Raw genomic sequence first — 23,146 nt, 5'->3', positions numbered from 1 at the left:
GGGAGGGTGGTGAGTGTCAAGACAAATGTGAATTGAGCACAGACTTGTTTGGGACTCAGAGGTCATTGGTGACTTTCAGAAGTACAATTTGAGTAGAACAGTGAGATCAGGAGTGATTTGGGGGAGGGGTTAAGGAGAGAACAATGCTGAGACAAATAAAAGATGTAGACCACTTGCCTCTGAAGTTTAACAGTGAAAGGGAAACTATTAACTCATGACCATTAATAGTAGCAGCAACCTTATAGGTCACCCAAACTTGTAGTTCAGCTAAGTGTTTTCTGTGCAGAGGAATAGTAGAAAATTATAAGATCTGGGAAGGGGAAAGGGTGGATTTCAATCCTTGAGCCTGACTCTTGTGGATGGGACATCTGTGAAGATGTTTCCATGTGCTAATGGCTTTAGATTGTTCCCCTTTATATCTCCAGCCACACGGCTTTAGGGGGGTATCTTTTGTACCTGCACATTCCTAGAAGTTCTGTTGGGTAAGAGGCTGGGAAAGGGAGAGATGAAGGAGCAGAATTTCTGTTCTCCTCCCGCTAGTGCGTGGAGATGGAGGAGAGAGGGAAGGAGGTCATTTATATCAGTTTTTTTAAACTGCACAATGTAATTTCACATCCAGCCAAGACTGGAATATGGCTCTCCTGGCCTGAAGTCCATATCATTTCTACTGCACCCTGCTGTCAGGTTGGGGGCCTTACAGGAGGAAAAGGAGGATAGTATCACTACTCAGGTCCTGCTGTCCGCTAAGAGTCACCAAAACTGGTGTCACCGCTTTTCTTGCCAATTGGTATTGAGAATGGGCTGAGCATACGCGGCTCGAAGTTGTGTCTGCCTGCAAAGCTGAAGCCGCTCAGACAGAAACCTAATTCTCCCTGGCCAGACCCAGCATCACGGTTACCAGTCTAGGCAGAAACCTTCCAAGAAATTCAGCTGCAGTTTCTCTGTTACAATCTGTTCTCAAGTGGCAGGTCACAGGCATCATGACTTGCAGAAGTAAATGAATCCTGGAGATGTGGTCCTGACACCCAGGCTTCCTGACTGCTGGACCGAGAGCTTGAAATACAGGGAACTGATTCTTAGCACTTGTTTTCTGGGGGCGGACCGCACAGCCAGCAGGGGCTGTGAAACATCCTACACATGGCCATGGCAAATGGCAAATGTCCACATTTCAGTTTATTCAAAGGAGTTTACCTGGGGATACGTACTCTGGGTCCACTGAAGGATCACAGCCAGGCCCTAGGGTATGGTACCAACTATATATGGCCTCATTATTCCTGATTTTGTTTTTGTGTCTGGAAACACCCAGATGTAGTCATTCTTGAATTGCAAACAAACTGTTAACATTTCAAGGGTTCTGCAAAGTTCCTCCTGAGGATGTGACATAGGAAATGAATAGAGATGGGGAGGGGGTTCAAACCTAAGTATTCAGCGTGGGACGAAAGATGAGTTCTAAATTGCTGCCTACACAGTACAGGGGCTTCCATGAAGCTGGTTTGGTGGAGCCAAACTCTTGCTGGGAGGCATAGACAGTAACAAAGACCCCAGTCTTTAGTTGCCTTACCTCTTCCTTAAAGCCAGGAAAGGATTACCTGCTTGATAAAAAGAGTGGAGATTGACAGGAGGATGTGCACCACGTGAAGGCGGTGGTAGAGGTGGTAGAGGTGGTAGTTGTAGATGGCAGTAGGTGATGATGGGGAGGGTGATGGTGGTGGACGTGAGTGTTGTGTGTAGCCCACACTTGGATGTATGTGCTAGGTGCCCTTTTGTAGTTTCGCCCAAATGTCCATGCCTTCAACTCCTTTTTCTTTGGGAATTACCACTCCCTGGCCTCCATTCTTCAGGGATGACTCCCTGGCACCCATTTTTACACAGTGTTTAACTCTGACTCTCAGGTTATAGTAAATTATACTGACCCCAGTTGGGCCCAATCAGAGTCCAATTTGAATTGGAATTAAGAGATTTTAACCTTAATCTGGGCTGTACTGTTAAAAAGAAGAGATCTAAAAAAGGTGACATGACCCATCTTCTGCCTACCTTATAGAGTACCAAAAATGACCTGTAGAGAGAAAAACAAATAGTAGATACAAGGAGAGAAGCAGATACAAGCAATGGTCTGTAGGTCCAAGTTTTAAACTTTTTTTCTACAGCCAATCTGTACACTTATCCCAAAAGTTCTGTGTAAATATGTAAGTATAATTATAATAGATTATATTTATAATAACTATAATTTTTTGCTCAAGCTTGCCTAAGTCAGTTTCTGTTACATGCAATAAATGAATCCTGACAGATACAATATGATACTGTATTATGTTAAGATTCCTCACTCCACTTTTATTCTGAAATCTTATAAAGTAGCCAAAGATATCCTCCAAGATTATTGAATTGCCATCAATGCTTTATCCTTTTAAGGGTTTGTACACCCTAAGAAAAGGAAACGGAGGACAAGTGTCATCTCAAGTCATTACCTTTTTGAGGAAGCATTTCCAATTCAGCCTGAGTTAGGGGCCGTAATTGTGGGTTTCCATGGCATAGAACTGCCAGATAAAATGCAGGAGACGCCAATATTGCATCAGATATACCTACACCAAAAATTATTTATTGTTTATCTGAAGTTCAAATTTAATTGGGCATCCTGTATTTTCCTGGCAACCCTAGATCCATGCAAAGCGGTCCAGAATCAAGAGTTGTGCATGAGAAATTACCAGAAATTAGGTGTTGCTGGAGCATAAGCTTTATAGAGTTGGAGTCATTTAGGGAGTAGTGAGGGACAAAGCTATAGAGGGCAGAGGCCAAGTCATAAAGGACCTTTTATCATGATACTTACAACATGGTGGTAATTATTTGATGATTTTTCTGTTTCTCTCAGCTAGGGCAAGAGGTGCCTCTTCCCTCTTTCCCAACTCTCTAGCACAGCGGTTTCCAAGCTATAAATGAAGATTCGCTTCCTTCAAACAAAAAAATGTTTGTTTATAAGTGTTGAATATATTGAATATCATAAAACATTCATGAAATTGAAATTTTTAAAGGGTGAGATAAAGATAAAATTTTTAAATTTTATTTTATTGATTAACATTTCAAAAAAATTCCCTTTGCTTTATGAGAGCACAGCAACTGAATATATATCATTGTTTTGCTTTGTTTTGTTTTGGTTTAACGCTGTGTGATACATTTGATGGTGTGGTTATGAGTTCATTTTATTTTGATAATTGAGTTTTAACAGCCAAAAGAGATAATTCATAAAGAGGTATTGATCCAAATAGAAGAATGACATCATTGGCTGCACTTAGTGAATCAAAATATTTTTTTTTCAATCACATTCAACAACTATGCCAAGATTTTTGTTTCAATTCAGCTAATGTTATTTTCCCATGCCATACAATTATTCTTACAAATTATTATTAAGGTATTACATTTTTATATTTCTAACAAAGAGTTAAAACTCATTAAAATTCATTTGGAAGATTTAGAAAATTCTGTTTCCAAGTTTTTAAAAGTGTGTACATATGAAGGTCTTTACAAGCTACTTGTTCTTTGAGCATCAAGTATTCACATATTCAAGTATTATTGCTAGCCATTGTCCTAGACTTTGGAGCTAGAACAATGAACATACAACAGACAAAATTCCTGCCCTCATTCAGTGGGAGAGGGAGATGGACAATAACAGATAAACAAGTGTAGTTAAAATATGTTAGATGGTGATAAACGTTAAAGAGAAAAATAAAGCAATTAAAGGGGATGGGAAGTGTTGGGAGTAGTTGCTGTTTTAGATGGGGGCCAGGGAAGGCCTCATGGGAAAGTGATATCTCAGTAAAAATCTGCAGGAGGTGCAGGAAGGTATCTGGGGAAATATTACAGGCAAAGGGAGCGGCCAGTGCAAAGGCCCTGAGGCAGCATGTGCCTGGCTTCTTTGAGTCATAGTACCGTTGGGGCTGGAGTGGAGTAAGTAAAGAAGAGGGGAAGAAGAAATGCTGTCAGTGAGGTAATAGTATAATGGACCAATCACATAGGAGCTTGTAGGCCATTGTAGGGAATTTGACTTTTACTCTGAGACATATGAGAAACCATTAGATGGTTTTGAGCAGATGATTGTTAACAGAATGACTCTGGCTGCTGGGGGCAATGGTGCAGTGAAGGAGTTGGGGGAGTATATGCAGGCAGATCAACGAGGAAGCTGCTGCTGTAATCTGGGAGGGAGATGATGGTAGCTGGGACTAGCCTGGGAGCCTCGTAGCTGATGAGAAGTGGTTGTGGTCTTGATGTATTTTAAAGGTATATCAGTTAGTTGTCGGACAAGAAAATTAGGCTCGGGACAATTCGTCGTGGGAAGTGTGAGAAAGAGAGTGTGAATCATCATTTAAGGATGATTCCTGAAGGTGATGACTTCCATCGTTTTCAGCAACAACAAAATCACCTGATGGAAAACTCTCCAAACACCCATTTTCAAAGTATTCTTTTTAGAGTCAGTTTCCTTGAAAAGTGGTTATTTATCACTCATTATCAAAGCATCAACTTTATCAGAAAAGTAAATGACAACTAACTTATCAGCCTGAACGCTATTTAGAAAATCTGGAGGGGGAAAAAAAGAATATATATGGTTTTTTTTTTTTTTTTTTTCCTCCACCTAAAAACATCTCTTCTGAAGCATAGAGCTGACAGTTGCCTTCACTGAGGCAGTCAGGATATTTTAGAACACATCTACTTGAAAAGAGCAAATGTGAGTCAACTTAAAATTTGACAAGTCTTCTTGGTGCAGTGGTGTGAACTAACCAGGGAACCACTGTGTAGTATAAAATATTTTCATGCTCAATCCCATGTTATGCCAAGGTTTTACAGGGATTCTACTAAGTTAACCGTGCCATTGACATTCTGTCGAACTTGGTGCTTTTCCAGAGTCAACCTCCTTTATGTAATAGTTTGCCTCTGAACGATGCAACAAATGCCTTTCACAGCTGGTATTATCTTTTCCTGGACTCCTTTCTTCACTCCATCGATGTCACAGGCTCTCCATAAAACAGTTGTTTTTATTAAAGAAGTCATTTATTATTAGAACGTATATTTCTTCTGCTGTCCTTCTTCCTTTAGTGGCTTACTAAAAAAATAGTTCTTTATGAATTTCATTATTGAGACAGAAACATCTGTATTTCATCCAATAGTATGATAAATTTTGCATGTCAAGTAATTTTTAAATATTTATTTCCTCAGATCTCTACCAACATTTTCTTCATCTATTGACTAAGGAGTGAATTTGACTGATTGCCAATTTTCATCTGTGCATTATTTAATTATCAGTAAATTATCAATACCATTGGTTGATTTTTGTGTATTATTTAAATCATTTTTTACAGAGGCAGGGAGAACAAATATTTCACAGATGACGTGTGGCTTGTTGTCTTTTGTTTAAAAATAATTATTACTGAGTGTTGTATTGAGTATCATAGTGACTTCACGTCAGTGAAAAATAGATTTGTATTCACATTTTGTAGACTTAATTGTAAAATGTCTTGCTGATCACACTGGCTGTACAGTATTGTTAGTTGTCCTTTTAAGGCACTTAGAATAGGGTTCACTCCTAATGATAGTGGATGTAAATCAGTATTTCAAATACTCGTATTGACAGCTTCACATCTTGGGAGCTGATGTCTCATGAAACATCAGGTCCACGTTGTTTTCACCTCATAACGTTGTTGACCAAGAGCTCACATTCGAAATTCTGGAAGCTTTGCGACGTCCTTGTGTTTATTTTTGTTTTCCTCTATTTGTTTCTCTGTAAAGAATAAAAGCAAAACTCTTACAAGTAAAATAGACCTTGTGTCTTTCAGACCAACAATAGGGGAGATGAGGAGACTTGTTCTGTCTGAAATCAGTGTTGTAGGGAGAAGATTCTTGGGTCATAGAGTTGGGGTGAGAAGCTTTGGCTCTGCTTTTCGAAGACTGGCTAAAGGGTTAATCAGTGTTTATCTTTTTCAAAGAACCAACTTTTTGCCTTTGTTGATTTTTCTCTACTTATGATTGTTTTCTATCTAGTTCATTTATTTCTGCTCTTATTGTTATTTCTTCTTTCTTCAGATTTATTTCTATGTTCTTTTTCTAATTCCTCGATATGGATATATAAATTATTGGTTTCTGACCTTTTAAAATATAGCTTAGCTGCATTTCACTGCTTTTTATTTGTCATCATTTTATTATTACTTAAGTCAAATTTTTTTCTAATTACCCTTGTGATTTCTTCTTTGACTCATGCTATTTAGATGTGTACTGCTTAATTTTCAAACATTTGAGATTTCTCTGGTTAACGTTTTTGTGTTGATTTCTAGCTTAATTGAAAATGTACTGTAATATATGTCAAAACTTTGATGAAGGGGAACAAGTGGGGGGGGGGATGAACCTCTTACCCCTTCCTTACACCACAAACAAAAATTAATTTGAGATATATCATAGGCATAAACATAAAGCTAACACTAAAACTTCTTGAAAAAAAAGTAGGTGAATATCTTTTAGGCTTTGAGGTAGGCAGAGATTTCTTAAAGGATGTCAAAAGCACTAAATGTAAAGAAAAAAATGATAAGTCAAGATTCATCAGCATTAAAAGCTTCTGCTCATCAAAAGACTGTTAGAAATTGAAAAGGCAAACCGCAGGCTGGGAGAAAATATAAGTAATACATATACCTGATGCAGACTGGCATCAGAATATCAAATGAACTCCTATAAATCAGTAATTAAAAAAAAAACACAATTTGAAAAAACTGGACTAAAGACTTGAACAGACACTGCACAAAGAAGATATGCACATCAGAACCTCTCACTGGAATGGCACAAACTAAAAGTCTGCCAATACCAAATGTTGATGAGGCTGTGTAAGCTGGAACTCTCACGTGTTACTGATGGGAGTGTAAAATGATACAGCTATTTTGGGAAAATGGCAGTTTCTTGTAAGGTTAAATATTCACCAACTCTGTAATCTAGCAGTTCTACTCCTAGGTATTTATCCAAGAGGAATGAAAATATATATTCACAGAAAGACTTGTATAAGAATATTTATAACAGCTTTACTCGTAATAACCCTAAAATGGAAACAACCAAACATCCATCTATAAGGGAATATATTAAAAGGTTGTGGTATTTTCATACAATGGACTATGTATTGCTTAGCAATAACGAAGAGTGAACTCTTGAGACACCCAGCAGTGTAGGTGAATCTCAGAGACATTATGCCGAGTAAATAAAGCCAGACACGAAAGAGTACATACTATAGCCCATTTTTTATGAAGTTCAAGAACAGGCAGAACTAATCTGTGGTAATAGTAATGAGAACAGTGCTTGCCTCTGGGATGTGGGGATCGACTAAAAGGCACCTTAGGGAACTTTCTGGAGTGATGTTTCCATATTTGTATTTTGTTGGCGATTACACAGTTGGATTTCTTTATCAAAATGTATAAAATTGTACACTTAAAGCCAGTCTATTTTACTGTATGTAAATTTTACTTCAATTTAAAAAATGATACTGTTTTTGCAATTTCCTGTGAATCTGTATTACTTCTAAATAATAGGTTCAAAAAAGTACTCTGGTTTCCATTTGTTGAAATTTCTTGAAACTTTTATGATCCGTGTGGTTAATTTCCATAAATGTCAATGTGTGTACCTTAAACACTACGTAATCAGTTGATGAGTGCAGTATTCTAAATAAATTTACTAAGGTTGAGTTTGTAAATTGTGTTGTTCCAATCTTTTGTGTCCTTACTTTTTTTTTTTTTGCTTGTTTTGTGAGTTACTGAGAGATATGTGTTAAAATATTTTATAATCTTTACAATTTTAAATATATTAATCATAGGTATTTTAAAGACCATGTGCCATGACTTTATCTGGGTCACCTCTGGGTCTGTTTTCATTGTCTCTTTTTCTCTTAAGCCTGTGTCCTGGTATGCCTAGTAATTGTTGATTGAACGCAGGACATTATGTATAACGAATCATAGAGACTGTGGATGATGGTGTCCTTCTCCAGAGGCTGGCTTTTGCTTCTGATAGGCAGTTAGAGCAAGGCAGACCTCTTTAATGAGGGACTGACCTGATTTGAGGCTCAGTTCCAGTATTTTTAAGGCCTTCATCCTAGGGTGTAGCCCTTTAAGGGGTCCTAACTGAAAGCATGGGTTGTTTACCTGGGCCTGGTGGGCCCTGAAGTCTAATTTTCATTCCTCCAGCATCATGAAACTGGCAACTGCTCTGTTTAACTCCTCAGCCACTTAGCTGCCGTCTTCTGCTTGGGTTACGTCATTTATCAATGAGCGAACGCTTAGAGGGGCGGAATGTTGAGCTTGCTTCTCTGGACTTCCCTTCTCTTTGGAGTCTCCTCAGCCTTGTGAACCTGGCAAAAGCAGGCCTCTAAGCAGCAGCTTTCAGCTTGGCTTCTCAGCAGTTTTGCCCTGCGCCTCTTAAAGATCAGTAGATCTCTTGAGGGGAAAAGTAGTATGATGACTTGCCTCATTTCTATTTCCCTTCTCCCAAGATCTTGTCCTCTCATGTCCTGGCTGCCATGGTAGCACTCCAGTACCTTCAAATAGGTTTTAAAAATAATTTTATCTAGCTTTTCTAGCTGTGTTCAGTGGGAGTTGGTCTGATACAAGCTCGTCCCTCATAGCCAGGACTGGGAATCCTTCTCTAAGCCCACACTGTGAACTCCTCAAAAGGGCCCAACAGCCATCGTCATCCTGACAATTGAAGTGATTTCTTCCTGCATCATTGCCCCAGAATGTTGTCTTCTTTTCCTGGGCTTTGCAAAGGGCATATTTGAATCTGGGATTGTTTCCTGGACACTTCCCACCTCCTTTCCAGTTAAAATGTACAGTCATTATGTCATGGTTTTCATTTCATGTGTTTAGAAGCGATAGTGTGTGCCCTGCCCACGGGGAGCCCATCAACCTAGTTAACACAGTGGTTGGTATTTGAATAAAAAGGTGCTTTATTACCTCTGGGGGAGGAAATAATCTAATGATTACTGCCTTCACTTCTCTGCTGGGTTGACTTTGTGTCTTCTAGCTCCTTGAATTTTAGTTAAATTACAATGAAAAATAAATGCGAGAATTCTGTAGATAGGAAGGATGGGAGCCTCAGTAGTCATGAATGTGATTCTTTCAGTCCCTTCAAAAGTGGGAACAGTTTATAATAAATGCTTTGAAGGCCCTAGAATAAATTTAGGCTAAGGAATGCAAATTTAATATTACTAAACCTAGGACTTCCCTGGTGGCACAGTGGTTAAGAATCCACCTGCCATTGCAGGGGACACGGGTTCAAGCCCTGGTCCGGGAAGATCCCACATACCGCGGAGCAACTAAGCCCGTGCGCCATGACTACCGAGTCTGCACTCTAGAGCCCACAAGCCACAACTACTGAGCCCGCGTGCCGCAACTGCTGAAGCCCGCGCACCTAGAGCCCGTGCTCGGCAACGAGAGAAGCCGCCGCAATGAGAAGTCTGTACACCGCAGCAAAGAGTAGCCCCCGCTCGCCGCAACTAGAGAAAGCCCGTGCGCAGCACCTAAGACCCAACGCAGCCAAATATAATTAAATAATAAATAAATTCATTAAAAAATATATTACTAAACCTAATTGGAAACCTCAAAAACAACAAAAACAAAAAGCCTCTTTTGTAATGACTTCTGCCAAAGAATGGATAAGGGATTTATTTTAAAGGTGTCCCCGGAGAGAACTGATGATATAAAGCTCTTGATGTTTTGTTTTTTTCTCAACAGTTCACAAGAGCAGTGATTCCCAGGCTTTCTCAACAATGTACTCTATTTCCTGGCCCATGTACCACTGAGGGTGAAGTCTCCTTTTTACAAGAAGCAAATTTTGGAGGAGAGCTCTCTAACAAGGAAAGGCCGTGTGGCTATTCAGAGAGGTAAGTCATTTGTTTAGAGGATGGGGAAGGAAGTAGCTTACAAAGAAAATACTAAATAATATTTCATTTATTGTGAATGGAACTCAAAATGGATAGTACACATTTCACTAAGTAGCAAGTTAAAAGATCCTTGTCACTGATGATCTTCTAATTCTAGATTTAATTCCCAGTCTTTTTACTTACCAGCTGTGTAAACTTGGACAAATCATGTAAATTCTCAGAGCCCCAGTTCTTTCACCTATAAAAGAAAATTTCATATGAAAATGCTTTGCAAATGGGAGAGTGCAATATAAAAGTGTTAATTGTTATTGTTAATTACTGTTATTGGTTGCTGTTGTAAAATTCTATGGAATAGTTGGTGGCCTTGTGTCTCATGGTGCGTTTGGACCTTAGAGCTTGGTACCGTGAATTTGGGGGCTTTGTCCTGAGTGCCGGGAGTGGAAGGCATTCCCCACCTGCCCCCCTGTAAGAACAGCATCACACCATTCTTTTTGCTGCAGATATCTGTCACCTACTTTTTGAAAGTTGGGCGGGGAAGGGTGGAAGTTAAGGACAAGATCAAAGGAGAGAAAATAACAGCTACCTGTGGTAGTTGTTACAACAAGCATTGTATTAAGTATTGTTTGGTTTAATCCACATACCAAGCCTTGGAAGATGGGTGTTATTCCTATCATGACATTTTTCCTCAAGAGACAGGATTCCTTAGGGAATCACTTAAAAGGAGATAAAAACTGTTTTGGTTTATCGTGATTGGGGAGATATTATTGGATGGAGGGAATTTGAAGTTTTTAATTTTTTATAATGTTTTTTGATGCACAGGTACAGCTTCTGTAATTATAAAGTGGCTAATTAAAAATAAATAATGGGGGCTTCTGTGGTGGCGCAGTGGTTGAGGGTCCGCCTGCCGATGCAGGGGGCGTGGGTTCGTGCCCCGGTCCGGGAGGATCCCGCGTGCCGCGGAGCGGCTGGGCCCGTGAGCCATGGCCGCTGAGCCTGCGCGTCGGGAGCCTGTGCTCCGCAACGGCAGAGGCCACCAACGGTGAGAGGCCCGCGTACCACAAAAAAAATGGATTTTTAAAAATCTTTGTTGAGCACCTCTTATGAACTAGGTATTGTTCTAGATGCTTGTTCTCATCAATGAACAAAACAGGTGACGATCCCTGCCCTCCTGGAGCTTGTTCTATCACAGAGGGAGAAAGATAATAAATAATGCATGAGATAGAGAATTAAATAAATTACTAGGCTATTAGAAGTCAGTAAGAATATGGAAAAAAGAAAAAAGTAGAGCCAAGTAAAGGGAATTGGGAATATGCTGGGTGGGTGGGAGGACAGTTTGCAGGGTTAAATGGAGTAGCAGGGTCTGCCTTATTGAAGAATGACAGGAATTTGGGGGTTAGCCCTGGTGTGTTCCCAGCAGAGATGCAGCTGATGCAAAGCCCCTAAGAAGGGAGCACGGTCAGATGTCGCAGGCACAGCCAGGAGGCCTGTGGGTGGGAAGGAGAGTAGCAATGTCAGCTCCAGAGGAAATAATGTCATTTCCTTGGTTTAGATACATAAGAAAAGTTACCTTGTTTTCTTCTTGTCTATCTGGTTTATCCTAAGTGTCTTTCCTCCCGCAATTAAAATATACACGCATACAATAAGTAAATTACACTTCCACCACCCTATTACTTTCCTAGTGTTGCTGTAACAAAATACCACAAACTGGGTGGCTTAAAACAACAGAAATTTATTGTCTCACATTTCTGCAGGCTAGAAGTCCAAAAGCAAGGTAGGGCCGGTGCTCCTTCAGAGACACGTAGGGGAGCATCCTTCCCGGCCTCTTTGGAGCTTGTGGTGATGGCTGGCATTGGCTGCCACTCCTTGGCCTGCAGCTGCCTCACTCCAGTCTCTCCGTCCACAGTCATTCTCCCTATGTGTTTGTGTCTCCCTATGTGAGATTCTCCCTATGGTTTGTGTCTTCCCTTGGCTGTCCTTCCTCTTATAAGGACGCCAGACATACTGGATTAAGGGTCTAACCTACTCCAGTGTGACTTCATCTTAACTATGACACTTGCAATCACCCTATTTCCAAGTAAGGTCACATTCTGAGGGACTGGGGGGTTAGGAATTCAATGCATCTTTCGGGGGGACACATTCAACCATAGCGGCACCTTAAATAATAAATAATAGGCATTACTATTACCATCTTGAAAGTGGAGAAACAAGCTCCAAAAGGTTAAATGACTTGCCCAAGGTCAGAGTCAGTAAGCGGAAGAGCCTGGTCAGTGTGATTTTATCATGGGCTTTATCAGTGTGATTTTATCATGGTGTGGCAGTGATGTCAGGATGGAGGTGACAGGGAATTGCTCAGCTTAAGACAGGAGTTACACACATACGACATTGCAGTCCTCATCCATGCTGCTTAACCATAAGATAGCCTAAAATTGATGCTCTACCTCAGCATTGCTATCAAAGGGAAAATAGATGCCCCTGCATAGCCCACTCCCCATTTTGCATTTCATTCATAGCATGACAAACATAGGAAACAGATGCTTTTCCCCTCGTTTAGGATTTTTTCCAGAAAAATCATGCTACAACTTCTGTGGCATGTAGAACATTTTGTGACAGGACCACATGTTTTTTTCTCACACAACATGGGGAAAAAATAAGACTCTCTGAGTCAGTTGGCATATTGCAATAGAATTAGGGGATTTTGAAAGCGTTTAATATATTTTGCTTTCTCATTATATTTAAACATTTCTTCTTGATATGCAGCTCGTCTAGCCATTTGTGAGCCTGAAATCAATATTAGAACCTTATTTTAGGCTTAGTCTTGAGGGATACACCAAGAAAAGGAAGGATTCACCAAAACAGAACTGAACACTTTTCCGTGAGTCACAGGGAGGAGTGACATCGTTAACAGAACCAAACCTGGGTCCACTCACCCTCGTGCAGTAAAGTCAACTACTGACACTTGGTTGTGGTGAAGGAAAGTACAGCATGTATTGCAGGGCACCAGGCAAGGAGAACAGGCAGCTCATGCTCCAAAGACCTGAAATCCCTGATGGCTTTTAGGGAAGGGTTTTTTGTTTTTTTTTTGCGATACGCGGGCCTCTCACTGTTGTGGCCTCTCCCGTTGCGGAGCACAGACTCCGGATGCGCAGGCTCAGCGGCCATGGCTCACGGGCCCAGCCACTCCGCGGCATGTGGAATCTTCCCTGACCGGGACACGAACCCGTGTCCCCTGCATCGGCAGGCGGACTCTCAACCACTGCGCCACCAGGGAAGCCCAGGGAAGGGGTTTTAAAGGCAGTGTGAGGGAGGGGTCTTCAGGATGCATATCAGCTCATGGACAATTCTCGGATTGGTTGGCATCAAGGTGAAGTTTCAAACTTCATCAGCCTTCTGGTTTCAACCAGTCTAGGGCCTATGTGCTTGTGGTCACAGTTTTCATCTGGTAGGGGCTGCTTCCTGTAAAAACAGCATAGGAATGTGTGTCAGGCCTTTATCTATATCTTTCAAGGAACTGTGAGTTTGGTGATTCTGCGATATGTTGGATTTATAGTCTAAATTGTTACCAGTTTCCTGGCCCAACAGCTATTCTTTGTTTCTGCATCTTCACATTTCATAATCATTAAATCTTGAGCCAGCGTTTAGAGACTCAAGGGAGGCCTGGAAGACGAAAGCAAAAGCCTTTTACTTCAAAGGACAGACACACGGGGGCTTGTATACGGTTTCAGTCTCCCCTTTTCTTTGATACTCCTCAGTCTTAAGGGGAACAGGTTCAGGAAAAGAAAGGAAGTAAAGTTTTGGATAGAGAGGTTAGTCATAAACTCAGCAGAGGAACTCAGTTTTAGGGGGACTCTGTTTCAGCATCCCTGGTCCAGGCTGAATGCATGAAGCCATTGAAGGCAGGAGTCCCAGAAGAATGTCTAAACCTTGGTCAACGAAACCAAACACTCAAAGCTAAGCATTAAGTCTAGGAGATGAGACCGAGCCATGGTTGGAAAAAATGTCATTAGGGCAAAACCAGAAAGATTACAGCTACATCAAGAAGTAGAGTGGGAGACCAACTGAGTGGTTTAGAAAATTGGTTGGGTGACGGTTTGGGAGGCCTGTTAGTCTATGGCCCTGACTGCATGGCGTAGGGCACAAGGCGGAAGGTGTTGGGTAAGACTGAGCAGTCCCATACCTGCTTTTCCTAAATATGATTGTTAGCCATTTTTTTTGTTGTTGTTACATAATCTTTCAGTTTCTTTTCAAGTTCCCTTCTATTTACCTCTGTTCTCAATATTTTTATTCCTCCTAAGTTCTTGGGCTTTTCTTTCCGCTTAACAGCTGACCGCTTTGGATCTGTGTGTGGAAGCGTATGTTCTTCTTAGTATCAAAAAGAAGGGGAAAAAAACTGTGTTTCTTCCAAAGATGTTTCTGTTCTTTGTTAAAATCTATTTTCTTTGATCCTAAAAGTGTGTGGAGAGAGCCAGTTCTTCGTATTTTGGTACTGAATTGAAATGACCCGTAGTTTTGTCTGATGTCACCACCACAGAAGGGCATTCCCCAGAGGACGGCTGGGTCACACGGGCCGGCAGGGGGCGCAGGGGCTAGTGAACACAGGTGCACCCCATCCACTTGTGATTCTCCGGCCACACCGGTCACTGCTGCTGATGGTACAGGGCCAAGCAAGTCAGGGGTAGTAGGTTAGAATTACTTCTGTGCAACAGACATTCTGGGAAAACACTAGACTTTCTGTAAGAAGAACCAAAAGGTGACAAATATTAGAACCTAGAGACCTATTTAATCCCTCTTTTCACTATGGAAGGAAATAAAATCCTCCCTGTTTCCAGGTAGATTGTTGAGCAATGAGAAATAGTTAGGCCATTAACTAGAAAACATCTCATTATAAAATATTTATTTTTTATTCAGGTGAAATGCACACAACGTAAAATTAACCACTTTCAAGTGAACTATTCAGTGGCGCTTAATACATTCACCATATTGTACACCAACACCTCTATCTCGTCCCCAAATGTGTTCGTGACCCCCAAATAAAACGCCACACCCATTAAGTAATTACTCCATGTTTCTCCCTCTCTTCAACCCTTGGAAACCACCACTCTGCTTTCTGTTTCTATGAGTTTACCTATTCTAGCTATTTCATATAAATAGAATCTTATGATACATGACTTTCTGTGTCTGGTAAAACATGTATTTTAAATTACAAGTCATTTATTTTTCCTGTCTGCTCTTAGCATTACACTGGGAGAGCTGGGGTGCTATGGGAGAATTCATCTCTCTCTACTTAGGACCTAAGAAAACCTCTTCAGGAATATCTGCTTCACTTTGGTTGCTGGTGAGCTTCTCTTCATGAGACAAGTAACAGTTCAGAATTAAGCTACTTAATTTGCAAGGGTATGAAGAATTCGACTTTACCTTATTTCACTTATATCCTCAATCCCCTCCAGCATCCTCTCCCCTCCACCATGCCCCACCACCTCCAATTTATGTCTTGTCTAGCAGTCTGGACACCAATTTATCCCATTATCCAAATGAACCTGTAATTGATATTGTGGCATCGGGATACTAGAGATTATATGGCTGGCCTAAACAACAAAGCATAGTCTCCCCTCAGGGAGTAAAATGATACCAGCCGTTGAAGACGAAAATTTGAGAAATACTTTACACTCTCCTCTCTTAGGGAGGTTGCTCATCCTCCCTCCTCCCTTCTCTTCCTGATGAAATAGAGGCTGTTGGGGGAGGGCTTTGGGATGCAGACAGAAGAGGCTTGAAATTAGATTCCTCTCTCCATCTGCCAGAGGTAACCCAAGATGAGTTGCACAGATGAAGCTGGCAAAGAAATGGGGAACTGGATGGCAAACAAGGTCCTAAGGGGACGAAAATCCTAGCTAAATCCTTTTGTGGGAGCAAAAGAGCCTGCTGATCTAATAATGCAGAATCCAAGAAATAATTGGTGTAGTGCTAGTGGTTTAGTGAATGCAAGTTTCTTTTCCGTAGACCCCCTGGGAGTGTTATTAACATGCTCTGTGGGATGACAGTTAAATATGGGACAAATTATGACTTGTCTCCCTCAGTTGGTCATTATCATGTACTGTTTTATGTGCTAGGTAAAATTGAATCATCAACTGTCTGCTCTGAAATATCTCTTCCAGGAGCCTGAAAATACCACTTTAGAGTAACTGATGGATTTGACAGCGTACAGCAGTGACTGGGATGCGGTGGGGCATTTCTGTTGATTCCCCTCCCTTCTCTCCCTCCCTCCCTCCCTTGTTCCCTCCTTCTCTCCTCTCTCCCCATCTCCCTCCCTTCATTAACATGTATGGAACTTGTTATGCACCAGACCTTGTGCTAAGGGCTAAGGATATGAAATTAGACCCTGCCACCCAGGAGATCCTGGTCACCCCCTCCTTCCTCTCTTCTCTCCATTGCCTTCTGTTCTTCTGCTATTACAGAGAACTCTAAGCAGTTGTATATTTGTCTGTCACCTATGGTAGGAAGTAGCTTCTAAAGGCCAGAGTTCTTCCTGCCTTTGAGCCTTTGAATCTAGCATTGCCCTAGCAGAACTTTATTGAATTGAATTCAGATATGTAAACAGATAACCGGGTAAAATTCGATTAGTGATATTTGAGAGAGTTTTTGCACAGAGTGCCTGGAAGCACAAAAGGCAGAGTAAACAACTGCCAAAGGGAACCAGAGGGCCTCCCAGAGGTGTCATTGGAGCTGTCTTGAAAGATGAGAAGGTGTTTGCCAGACAAACAAGGGGGGCACACGGTCTCCAGAGGTCACACCTGTGTGAATATGTTTCTTGGGAGGGGCTCTCTGATCCTCTAAATCCTACCCTTTCCTTCTTTAATGAAATTTCAGGAAGTAAATGATTTGCTTGATTTGCTTTGGATATAGCCCTGGGACAGAATAGGCATCTTTGCAGAAAGTGACAGGCTTGTTTCTTCTAGGGGCTAAAGCCCCTCCCCCACCAAAATAAAGCTCTGCTGACTTCCTCACCCCTAAAACGCCACTTGCTTTAATCTTACTTTTCCATATTGAAATAAGTTTTAAAAATTCAAAGTTTCATTTCCTAAACGAGTTCGAGTTGGAGCCAAGATTTCACTTCCATGAGCCTCTCACCATTGTAGCAAACGTGTACAGGATGGCTGCAACTCCTCTGCAGCAGAGGCTTACAAACAAGCAACGGGGAGACAGTTTCTGCACCCAAAGAGCCTGAAATGCACGCCAAACAGGAAGCTAACATCAGCACAGAAATGCGCCTTCTCTACCGTTTACTATTAAAGCAAAGTCTTCCATGCACGCAGAATTGACATTGAGACTCTTCGAAATAAATGACTGTAATCCTGAACTGAAGTTTAGACGTTTAGAGGCCCAGGGAACACTGAGGAGAACTATACTTACCGGAAGATTTACCAGAAAAAGGAAAAAGCACCTTTAGTCTAAACTTGACTGGTATATATTTTAAGAAGCCTCAGAAGGTCCTTCCCATGCGGAAAAATACCCCCAAAAGGAACATTTAAGACAGACTTAAATTTTATATTAAGCATTTGCTTATATATACGCAAGTCTTTTAAGAACCTCTGTCGCTTTTTTTTTCATTTATTTGTGATAAATTTTGGTGTTTTGTGGGACTTAAGAATTTCTTAGAACTAGAACCCCGATTTATAATTCTGATTATTGCACAGAGAAGGATGTGGCTTAGCTAGGCTTGTCTTGCTTTCCCCATGTCGTTCTTGAGTTGGGTAGTGCCTGTAACAGCTAAGGTTGCTCACCCGGCCCCCCCCCACCCCCCCGTCTTCTCTCTTGCTCTTCCTGTCATCAGCCTAGCTGTCCTTAAAGGACTTCAAATTCATATTCCAGATCTTCCATACTTCATTCTCTGACAGCTCCCCCTCTTTCCAGAAGTGGTTCTTTTTTTTGTCCTCCGAACATCCACAGCAGCTCACTGCACCGTCATCCCTTCCTCCACCCATACACACGCAAAACCTAACATTTTCTACCTGGTTTATAATTTTTTGGTAAATATCTCATACCCCCTACTAAATGATACTTCCTGTAGAGTCAGTGATATATATATATATATATATTTTTTTAATATTTATTTATTTTGGCTGTGCTGGGTCTTAGTTGCGGCACAAGGGATCTTCATTGAGGCATGGGGGCTTCTTAGTTATGCCGTGTTATGGCGTGTGGACTTCTTAGTTGCGGCATGTGGACTTCTTAGTTGTGCCATGCATGCAGGATCTAGTTCCCCGACCAGGGATCGAACCCGGGCCCCCTGCATTGGGAGCATGGAATCTTACCCACTGGACCACCAGGGAAGTCCCAGTGATATTTTCTTTATGTCTTTATATCTCATCCCTTCTTCCCTCATCCCAATACATATCTCAACGTAAAGCCATAACAGACACTTGGTAATAATTCACTGAATGGAGACAGTGGATGGAATTTCAGTCTCACTAAATGTATCCAGGAATGTCTGCATCCCTTCCAGATGCCATCATCCATAGCATAAATCCTTAAACCATTATTTCCTAAAATAGGTTCCATGAACAGTTATTTTAAAGAATGTTTAAAAAATAATCCTTAAAATGTCTATGGTTAAATACTTTGGGAAATTCTCAACAAAGTTAAACAGGATTCCTATTGTAAAACTTCTCAAATTGTAAGCATTGAGGAGTTATAGTTTCAGAAGTCTAAAGTGAGGCAGCAGGGCTGTGTTCCTTCTGTATGCTGGAGGGGAGAATCCCTTTCCTTGCCTTTTCTAGCTTTTAGAGACCTCCTGGCTTCCTTGGCTTGTGGCCCCTTCATCTTCAAAGCTGGCCATGTAGCATAGGGATGGAAAATTTTTCTCTTCTTCCCTTCTAGGTTCTTTGGCTAGTCTAATAATTAAATTGCCATAAGACAGATGAACAGGAGAAAAACAAATTTAATTTTGTATATATGAGAGTCCCATAAAAATATGAGACTCAAAGAAGTCACCAAAGTAGGAAGCTTTTATACCTCTTAGACAAAGAAACAGTAAATTTGTGAAGAATTGACAAAACAAAGTGGTTTGGGCTTGGAATAGTAAGTTAGTGAAGAAGTAACAAGGCTTGTTTGTTGGCCCTGAATTCCCTATATCTGGTGATAAGGATGCCTTCCATCCTCTGGTGCAGGGAGGGTACCTTTCACATGGGAGATTTATTTCCCACTTTTAGGGGGGACACGGGAGGGTCAAAGTGTCCTTCTTGTACTGGCTGTTTCCCAAGTAACTTTAATTCTAAATAATCAGTGTGTCAAAATGGCATGTTTTAGGGTGACATATTCTGCTTGCCTTCAGTAGTACGTTCCAATCTCTCTCCCTCTCTGACCTCTGCTTCTGTTATCACATCTCTTCCTGTGACTCCTGACACTCTTGCCTCCTTCTTATAAGGGTGCTTGTGATTGCATTGGGCCCACCTGGAAAATCCAGGATAATCTTCCCATTGCAACACCCTTAACTTAATCACCTCTGCAAAATTCCGTTGCATGGAAGGTAACATATTCACAGGTTCCAGGGATTAGAAAGTGACCATCTCTGGGGGCCGTTATTCTACCTACATGTGTCTGCAGCACTGCAGCACTTAGGGGAATAAGCCTTTCATTCCCCAACAGAGAACTGGGTGGAATACCCACCACGTATAACATTATTTCTAAGGGAAAGTGGATTCTGAGTTGTGGTACAAAACAAACTCACATCTGTGATACACAACCATGGATTAAACTGTGAACTCTTTGTATAGTAACCTCAGCAGTTATAACAATAAAGATCACTGATGGCCTTCCTGCACCCAAATCTGGTTACACTCTTCTCTCGCAGTCCCAGGTATATAGCCCTCGTTTTCAGAGTACATCAGACAAATTTTATGATAGAACTGCCCACTAGCATCATTTTTCACTTCAGAGTTTTTCAAGACCTTTTAAACTGTAGATAAATACAAACCTATTGTACATCATTTGTAATGAGTTTACTCTTTGTTCAGGAGGCTATACTCTGCTGGTAGTCTTAACTTTTAAACATGTCCTGCCCACTGCCCTGTAGACTTCAGCAACAGCTATCCAATACTGTAGTCACTAAGTAGGGCATGATGCAAGTATTAAAATAGAAACATGGTGTATGAGAAGGTTAAGAATGTTTGAAGACTTGTGGGAAGAGGTTGACCGTGAGGACAAGTGGAAAAATGAAACTAGAGTTGAAAAGAAAGCTGGCCAAGGGATAGAGTTATGAACTGAAGTCTAACATGTGTCATGTTTTAAAAGACTTTGGGGGAAAAATCCATAAACATTGTCCTGTGCAGAGGAAACCAAGTTATCAAAGGAAGATGTTTGATTGCAAATAAGTAGAATGAGAATACTTTTCCCTAGTCTCAAAAATATGAACTTTTTCTTGCAAACTACAGCATGAAAGGTCTTTGAAATTCCACACAGAATTATAATCTCAGTCATTAAAAGGGAGCAGTGTAAGACTGATTAATGCCAGCCTCCCCTCACCCCACACAGACAGCACTGTCTCATAAGACAGTGAGTTCCTCCAGGGCAGGGACAATGTCTGATTAATCTTCGAGTCCCCAGCCCTCACACGTAATGTGGCATATTGTCATAGTGTTTGCTGCTCACCAAGTAAAACGGTTGCAGAGTTGGTCCCTTCCTGCATATTGACTCATTTTGAGGAAATTATGTTTGAAAAAACTGACACAGAAGGGGTGTATGAGAAAAGAAAAAGAGTATGGTATGTTGAGATTTTCAAAGGACATGTCTAGAGATTTTCTTCACTCCCAAAATGTTAATTTCACTACAGTTATACTAAAATTTTCCATCGAAAAACATATGCGCTATCAATAGAGAACAACAAAAGTATATTGAGATTCCAATGTTGATTCTAAGTTATAGAATCATTCTTCAACTAAATTGCATATTGTTACTTGTTGTATGCCACTGTTGTATACATAATCTCAAAAATCACTTGCAGATAATCAAATTGGCAAGTACTTAATCAAAGAATGCTCATAGGCTACTTTTAGAAGATTAGGTAGAAGAGTTTTCTTTTGTTTGTATTCCAATACTGGAGCATTCTCTATCCTGCCTCCGTTGAGATTATAAATTTGCCGAGGACAGAATACGATTTATGCCTCTTTTTTCTATCCCCAATTTGTGTAGTTCAATTGTGTGGGCTTCATGCGCCCTCAGTAAGTAGCAGAGGACTTGGATTAAATGGGAAAATATACCAATAGGAGCACTGTAAAAGTCAGTGTGGGTAGGCAGAAAATGATTAGAAACACATTTTCATATACAGTGAACTATATTGATATATTTTCCCAACTCTTCACTAGTTTCACATTCGGTTGGGTAGATTGTAAAACACAGATCCACAGGCAGTAATTTGCAGTATACAGTGGCAATAGATGCTATAAAAGAAAACATGTATCTGATTCCAGGCCAATGGAACAGAGGACATTTATGAGTCAGCCCCAGGAAACTGAATTCAAAAGCAATATTGTGGGGACTTCACTGGTGGCACAGTGGTTAAGAATCAGCCTGCCAGTGCAGGGGACACGGGTTCGAGCCCTGGTCTGGGAAGATCCCACATGCCGCGGAGCGGCTGGGCCTGTGAGCTACGGCCGCTGAGCCTGTGCGTCCGGAGCCTGTGCTCCGCAACAGGAGAGGCCACAACAGTGAGAGGCCCGCGTACCGCAAAAAAAAAAAAAAAAGTGATTGGTATTTGAAAAAGTTTAATAAAGGTAAAATGATATATATGACATTATGATATTAAGACAATTTTGGAGATTACTTATACCAAGTAGAAAGATGGCCAGAGGAACCTGTGGGCATAAGCTAGAAAAGCTCATGGAATTTAATTTTTCTAAAGAAAGAGAACTTAAAATGGAAATGTGTTATATCTGGCAAAGCAGGAGGATAATCATTGACCTTGTATAAGTGTGTAAATGTTTCAAAAATGATTTTTGCCTTAGTTTGTCAATCCAGGATAATTTTTTCTCCAATACCTCTGTGAGGATGAATATTTGCAAACAATTTTGAGTTACTTGGAAAATAATGCAGGAACAAAAGAAAACATGATGATGATGATGTTTTTTAAACCTTTTCTCTTATCCTAAAAATATTAAGAGAAATTAGACTGTAATAACAGAATACAAACCTTGGGTATTAAAGAGCACTTTGAAACAGAAGAGGTGAGCTATGAGAAGGCTGTAAATTTGGCAAGATATATTTTTTTATGCATAGTTTGGAAATTATGTCGTTTTACCCAGCATAAACATTGGCTCTATTACTACTAAAAGGAAAGCATCCCTGAACTAATCCTACCTTTCCTTTTCAGGTATGAGGAATACAGTACATTTCTCCCTGGGGGCAGGGGTCACAGTAGATTTCTCCCTGGGGGCAGGGGTCAGCAATTTGATGGAGACTGTAATTCAGTGAATTTGCAGTTTTGTGGACTGTGAAATACAATAATAATTTCAGTGTTTTATTACAGGTATCACTTTGTCTCCTCCACCTCTTCCATTTTATTGCATATTATATGCATCAACATGCTGAAAGGTAATGTGTTTTCTTTCGCTGAAGCGGAAGATGTAGAACAGAACTGGTAATCTAAGTGTGGGCCACTTTTTTTTTTCCCCTTTCAGAAGCTCTGTGCTCATAGATTGTATGCTGTACTTTTTATTTCAGTAACATTTAACAAAATCATGGCCATGGAGGAAATTAAACTTATACAAAATGTCCATGCTGAGTCTCTGAGTGCTGATGTTTCAGGTATGGTACAACGCGGCTACTCTTGAGTTGCAAATTAAAGAGACAGAAGCCATCTTTTCCCTGTTGGTTTTAGCGGATTAACCACAAATAACCCGTGCAATCATCTCAGCTGTCTGGGACAGAGGGAAGCACCCAGATGTAAGGGAAGCAAGGCGAAGGCAGCTGAAAGAGTTGCCAATTCATCCTCTAAACTCTCGGGGGAGCTTCCTAGGCTTTCGCTCAGCACCTGGCGATTTTCCCTTTACGTATAATTCTATCATGGTGGATGATCTAACTTCCTAACTCATAGGCACAAGAAGCACTAAATTAGAAAGGAGAAGGAAGTATAATCAGACTCACCAACCAAATAAGAAGTGACATTTAAACATGTGAAAGAAGGAGGCAGAATACTTATTTTAGAGCAGGCACAAACATTGTTGAAGGCAGATGGGCCATTGATAGGGAGAGACCATCCTGTCTAGTTTC

General features: G+C 40.8%; 1 protein-coding gene across 2 annotated transcripts in view; it reads left to right on the top strand.

Annotated features, from left to right (window-relative positions):
• CRACD (capping protein inhibiting regulator of actin dynamics) overlaps window positions 1-23,146 on the top strand; it is a 313,346-nt gene that overhangs the window by 121,687 nt on the left and 168,513 nt on the right. Inside the window, exon 2 of one of the 2 annotated variants that reach the window (XM_049709290.1) lies at window positions 9,741-9,889. The gene's annotated coding sequence lies outside the window, so the exon portion shown is untranslated. Of the gene's footprint in view, window positions 1-9,740; window positions 9,890-23,146 lie in introns of those variants that run through there. The other variant, XM_049709291.1, reaches the window with a different exon arrangement.

Source organism: Orcinus orca, chromosome 4, assembly GCF_937001465.1.
Source record: "Orcinus orca chromosome 4, mOrcOrc1.1, whole genome shotgun sequence".
Taxonomy (NCBI): Eukaryota; Metazoa; Chordata; class Mammalia; order Artiodactyla; family Delphinidae; genus Orcinus; species Orcinus orca.
The sequence above is the reverse complement of the archived record's forward strand: the minus strand, read 5'-3'. Positions and strand labels throughout refer to the sequence as shown.